General features: G+C 36.2%; 1 protein-coding gene across 6 annotated transcripts in view; it reads right to left on the bottom strand.

Annotated features, from left to right (window-relative positions):
- Positions 1-5,778, bottom strand: part of NUMB (NUMB endocytic adaptor protein) — a 169,488-nt gene that overhangs the window by 7,898 nt on the left and 155,812 nt on the right. The window lies entirely within an intron of this gene.

Genomic DNA, 5,778 nt, shown 5'->3' with positions numbered 1-5,778 from the left:
AAAAAAAAAAAAAAAAAAAAAAAAAAAAAAAAAAAAAAAAAAAAACAAAAATTTAGTTCACAGCTGTTAGTATGGAAAATTAATTTGCTACCTTAATGTTTCATAATCTCTATATATTTTCTTTAAAATGGGTTCAAGCATACATGGCCACAGGAATTCTATTTATATATGAAAGCTGCTTCTTCTACACTGTTCTGAGGCCTATGGAAAAATACAGCAAATAGAGGTAATTAGCTCAATTTTTCTTAAGAATATTCGAGGACAAGGGGAATTCCCAGTGAAGGAATGCCCTACCAACATGGGCCTGTACCTTGCCTGAAACTTAGAGCTGCCTGCAACTCAGTGTGCATGGAGCACTGAGAAATTAAATGACCACATGGCCAGTAGGTCTCAGAAGTGGGACCTGAATCCAGTGTCAAGCTGCTGCTGCTGCTTCTTTGTTTGTCTGGTTTTTTTTTTTGTAATTAATTTATAATTTATGGAATAAAACAAACATTTCCATAACATAGTATAATAAAAAAGGCGATTACAAATGAAACTGCAAAACTATTATGTACAACTTGCTCTTGACACTAAGGTCTGCTCTCTGTCCACTATAACACACCACCTCTGATTGTTTACTATGCTTTACTAATTGCTTACTTTAAAGTGAAGATCTGTAATAAAACAAATTGTGAGCTTTGCATAAAGGGATCATTATGACTTAACCATCTATTGGAAACTAATGATTTTTTAAAGGGTTAGAATACTGCTTCTCCTTTTTAAATGTTGGTTTTGTGGAAGCATCATTATAAGTTATGCTAAAGCCCCCATACAGGATTCTTCAAATAGAATAGGTAGAACAATGGGGATATTTACTAAGGAACTTCTAAGAAATTAATGTAAATAGCAGAAAATGCAATACAAATTGGAGGAACCCAGTACATACTGACACTAGAAATTTAATGAATTCAGAAAAAAAAATAGTCCATATTACAATAACTGAAGGTTGATCCTAGAGGGAAAAGAAACCCCACAAAACCTATGCAGTAGGAAAAATATCAGAGGGTCAAAGAACTCTGGAGCTAATCTCATTCTCCTTCATTCTACTAATAAGAAAAGTGAGGCCCAGAGACCTTAAATTACTTGCCTGAAGTTACTCAACTAGTCAGTAACAGAGTTGAGATTATAACCTTTATCTCCTAAACTCCTAGTATATGCTTTTCTATTACATCATGCATTCTCACTCATGAGAAACCTAGTCAAGCCCAACACATACACACACACACACACACACACACACACACGTCAGCCACAGAGTTTAGTGATCTCATATACTGCCCAATTTATTTTGTTTTTCCACCTTAAAACCTACTTTTGGGAAATTATCTGATAACTTGTCACTCACATTGAGTAACTAAAAAAAGTATTTAGAAAATATCATTTGTTATTATGAACTCGATGTCAATGTAAACATTTCCTTACCCAAAGAACAGAAAAAGGTTTGTATACAACACTGCAAATCTCTATTACACACAGCTTGTTTTTATTTTAAAGTACATATTAATTTTCTCAAAGAAGTGCCAAAATAGGGGCAGCTAGGTGGCGCAGTGGATAGAGTACCGGCCCTGAAGTCAGGAGGACCTGAGTTCAAATCTGACCTCAGACCAAACACCTGACATGTTCTAGCTGTGTGGCCTTGGGCAAGTCACTTAATCCCGATTGCCTCACTAAAAAAAAAACAAAAACAAAAAGAAGTGCCAAAATAACTGATTGCCTGTGTCCTCTTCTGAAATTCTTTCTGATCTTTTCTGTATTTTAAAAAATGTTTCACTGATGCTTCTTTCCATCTTTTTTTGGGGGGATCACTATCCCCCCCCCCAATTCCTCCCATAACCCTAACCCACTCCATAAAAGCCTTCCCTTACAACAAATAAGTATAATCAAACAAAATATCATATACTGGTCTTGTCTGAAAGTGTCTCCCTCTACACCTTCAGTTCATCATCTCTTTGCCAAGAGGTAGGAAACATGATTTATCATCAGTCTTGATTGATTATATTTCTTAAGTCTTTCATAGTTATCAAAAGAAAGTATAAAGGGAGAAGAGAAGGCAGCCTAAGACAGAAAACTGGGGAACATACACAGTTAGAGGCTGTGATACAGATTATAAGCCATCAAAGAAGACAGAGGAGTGGTCAGATAGGTAGGAGAACCAAGAGAAATCAGTGTCACAAAAACTAGAGAGGACAGAATATGCAAGAAAAAAAGGTGAGGGTCAAATGCAACAGAGGTCAAGAAGAATGAGAACAGAGAAAAAGACAATCAGATTTTATAATTAAGAGACCACTGGTAACTTTGGAGAGGACAGTTTCAATTGAATGTCTAGGTCAGAAGCCAGATTGCAAAGAGTTGAGGAATGAAGAGAGGAAGTGGAGGTAGTCAATGTAGATGTTTTTTTCTAAGGAATCTGATTGAGAAAGGGAGCTTAGAGATTGAACAATAGCCTCAAGGAATTTTGATATTTTTTCTAGTTCTGTAAAGTTACCCTTTGTTAGTATAATCGATGTGGTATTATATGCAACTTAGTTTAGCTAGTACTGTAATTTTTATTATCTTGGCAAGGCATAACCATATGTAACCAATATTTCTCCAATAATTTGCCTGTGTTTTTGTAAAAGCTTTTTTGTAGTGATATTCATAAAATTCCTATCTATGTTAAACTAAGTCCACACCCAGACATTTTATATATCCATTGGTTCTTTTGACAGGAATTTCTTGTTCTATCTCTGCCTGCTAAGTTTTGCTGGCAATAATAAAAAGACTGATAATTTTTTGTGGATGTGTTTTATATTATGCCATTTTGCTAAAATTAATTAAATCAATTTTAATTTAACTTTTAGGGTTCTCTAAAACATCATGTCTATCTTCAAAAGTGATGTTTGTTTTTCTCTTTTCCTATGTTTATTTCCTCAACATTTTTTCTTGTCTTATTGTTACACCAAACATTTTTAAAACTATATGAAAGATTAGTGTTGACAACGGACATCCTTGTTAAATTCATGGAAGCCGATGCTCACACATATTACTCTTTCAAGGTTTCTCTCAACTCATGTTTAGAATTGAAAGATTGTAAATAGCTCCAGTCTTTTCACTGGGAACACTTGAAAGTCCTCTAGTCTATTAAAGCTCCATTTTTTCCATTGTAGAACTGTGTTCAATGTTTCAGAGTAAGTTTCTCGTTTGTAAAAGCAGTTTTCTTCTACTCTTTAGAATTCTGTATTCCAAGATTTTCTTTTCTCAAATGTAATTATCATAAAGTTTTGTGTGATTCTGACTATGGTTTCTTGGTACCTGCAATCTTTCTTTCTGGCTGCCTGTAGTATTCTTTTTCTTTGACTTGGAAGCTCTAGATTTTGAATATGAAATTTCTGGGTGTTTTTGGTTAGGGATTTCTTTTAGGAGATGATTGCTGGATTTTTTTTTAACCAGGATTCTAACAGATCTGGGCATTTTTCTCAAAACAAGAACATCCATTGGTTTGGTCGGGGTTTTTAGGGATTCTGATGACCCATAAATTATCTCCCTTAGTGGAGCTTGAGCTCACTTCTGTGTCACCTCTTCCATCCTCCTTTTCATGCACTTATGAACTAGACAGGGGAGCTTTACTGTCCTCTTTGTCTTTCTTTATTGTTCTTTCATCTGTGATCCTCTTTAGATGTATGTGGGAAAGCAGGGCTCCTTCATGACATTTACAACTGCATTATTAACAGTTTCCATTGGGCAGGGTATTCAGGCAAAAGTTAGCGATGCTGGGCTTTGACCACTCAACTGCTTTCTGGCCTGCCTGGGGGTGGAGCAGGTGAAGTGGGTGGTCAAAGTTCTATTTAGACTCAGTCTCCTGCCAACTTCTCTGGGCTAGGTAGGGTCTGGGACTCCCAACATCTTCCTTACCTCAAGAGATTATAGGGTGGATGGAGGAGGGTCTAGGAGCAGAAGAGCTCCCAGTAAGGAGCACTAAGACAGATTTTTGTGTAGCTTGGTAGTAATATAAAATAAGTATTTTTTTGTAATTACAACAACACAACTTTACGAATTCAAGTTACTATATTTCTTCTCCAAGAAGATTATGTATTGTAAACTTTCTAATTATAGAATGTCATACTCTGTCTCCTGTTAAGTGATTTTCACAGAAACATAGACTGGTAGGAAGGGGCCTTAAAAACATCTAGCACAACCCTACATTTTGTAAAAGAGCAACACCAGGCTCAGAAAGGCCATGTGACCTATCTAGGGTTATTTGGCTAATATGCAGTAGCGATGTGACCATTTCAGGCACCAGCAATAATGAAGATGTTTCTGATCAGAGGGTCCTTCCCAGAGTCCTATTTATTATAGATGTGGGAAGCTTCCTCCTCTATGTACACACAAGGTCAAGCAATGACAAGAAGTTTTAATGGATTTCATAGTTTTAGACATTATAACACAACTATTGCTCTAAAATTTCTATTGCCCCTAAGAAAACTTGCAGTGCTTATTAACTGCCCTTCAGCTCCTTAGCTTAAGAATGATACTGACTGAATCCGACTAAATTTTCATCTATCCCTTCAACAAAATGATACATCTGCTAAGGAGGTATAATACGGAATTCTTTTTTTTTTTTTCCCCTGCCAGAACCCAGTATTTCATCAGTGTAGGGAGTTCCCAATCCGGAAACAATCAACCAATGCAGATGAGCAACTTGTTTGTAGCTTATATAGACTCAGAGAGCTGCCTAAGACATTTGACAGTCAAGTGAATCACCCCAGTCACCCAGCTAATAATAAAGAACAAAAGGTCAAAACACTGAGGGATTCTGGGAATTGCATCACACGTGAATACAGCTGGATTATTATTTATACCAAAGAGTGTGTGCGGGAGGAACAAAGTTTTAAAAGCAGAAAAAGTCTCCTAGGGAAATCAAAGAAAGTTTGAAAGGCTTTGAGGTAAAAACTGTTCTAAAATTAAGGTGGGACAACCCTAGTCCAGAAGCTTTTCAAGATTTTAAAAGTCTAGACAGAATAAAAAACAACTTTTTTTGGAGTCTAAGATGAGGAAAGAGCATGTTGTCCCTCCAATCTCTTCTCTCCACCTTATCCTTGGGGTTTGCCCAATGGTTTGAGCGAAGCTCCAAAAGAGCAGAAGCATTTTCCCTCCCAGTTTGGGCTCTAGTAGCTACATTACCTCCCAGCTGGACTTTACAAATGATCAGATTGTTTCTTTACTGTTTGGATTTTTAAAAATCTGAACTTTGACTTTAACTTCTGCTGAATGACAGAACTCCAACCAGGAAAGAATTCCTTAAAAAATGATAATCTTGCAAGAGAAACTGCCTTCCTTTAATAATAGTTTTAGCCATTCACAAATTTGCATTTATAAATCAATTTTTGGTCGTAAAAACAGAAATGAAAATCTCTTTCAAGCTTATTATACCAGATACCCTGGATGCTTTTAGCATTTCTAGTTATTCATCACTTCAGTACCTCAAGAGATCGGTGATTTGATTAAAAATGCAAACAGATGCACTGATGCAAACCTCAGTTTTTTTTAATAGACAGCCTTCATCAGTTTCCTTAGTCAAAATAGTTTGTTAACTTATATTTAGCTTTCTGATGATGAGCCTTTCTACACATAGCTAGGCTTATACTTAAAGCCTTGCCAGTCTTCAGGACCCCAGGGTCACATGCCACAATGAGGTATCAGAACAGCACTTTAGAAGAGGTTCACCAGTTATTACAAAATAAATACCACTTCAACCCT

The sequence above is a fragment of the Vombatus ursinus genome, unplaced genomic scaffold (assembly GCF_900497805.2).
Source record: "Vombatus ursinus unplaced genomic scaffold, bare-nosed wombat genome assembly UNPS02014945.1, whole genome shotgun sequence".
Taxonomy (NCBI): Eukaryota; Metazoa; Chordata; class Mammalia; order Diprotodontia; family Vombatidae; genus Vombatus; species Vombatus ursinus.
This window is presented reverse-complemented; position numbering and strand designations above follow the sequence as displayed.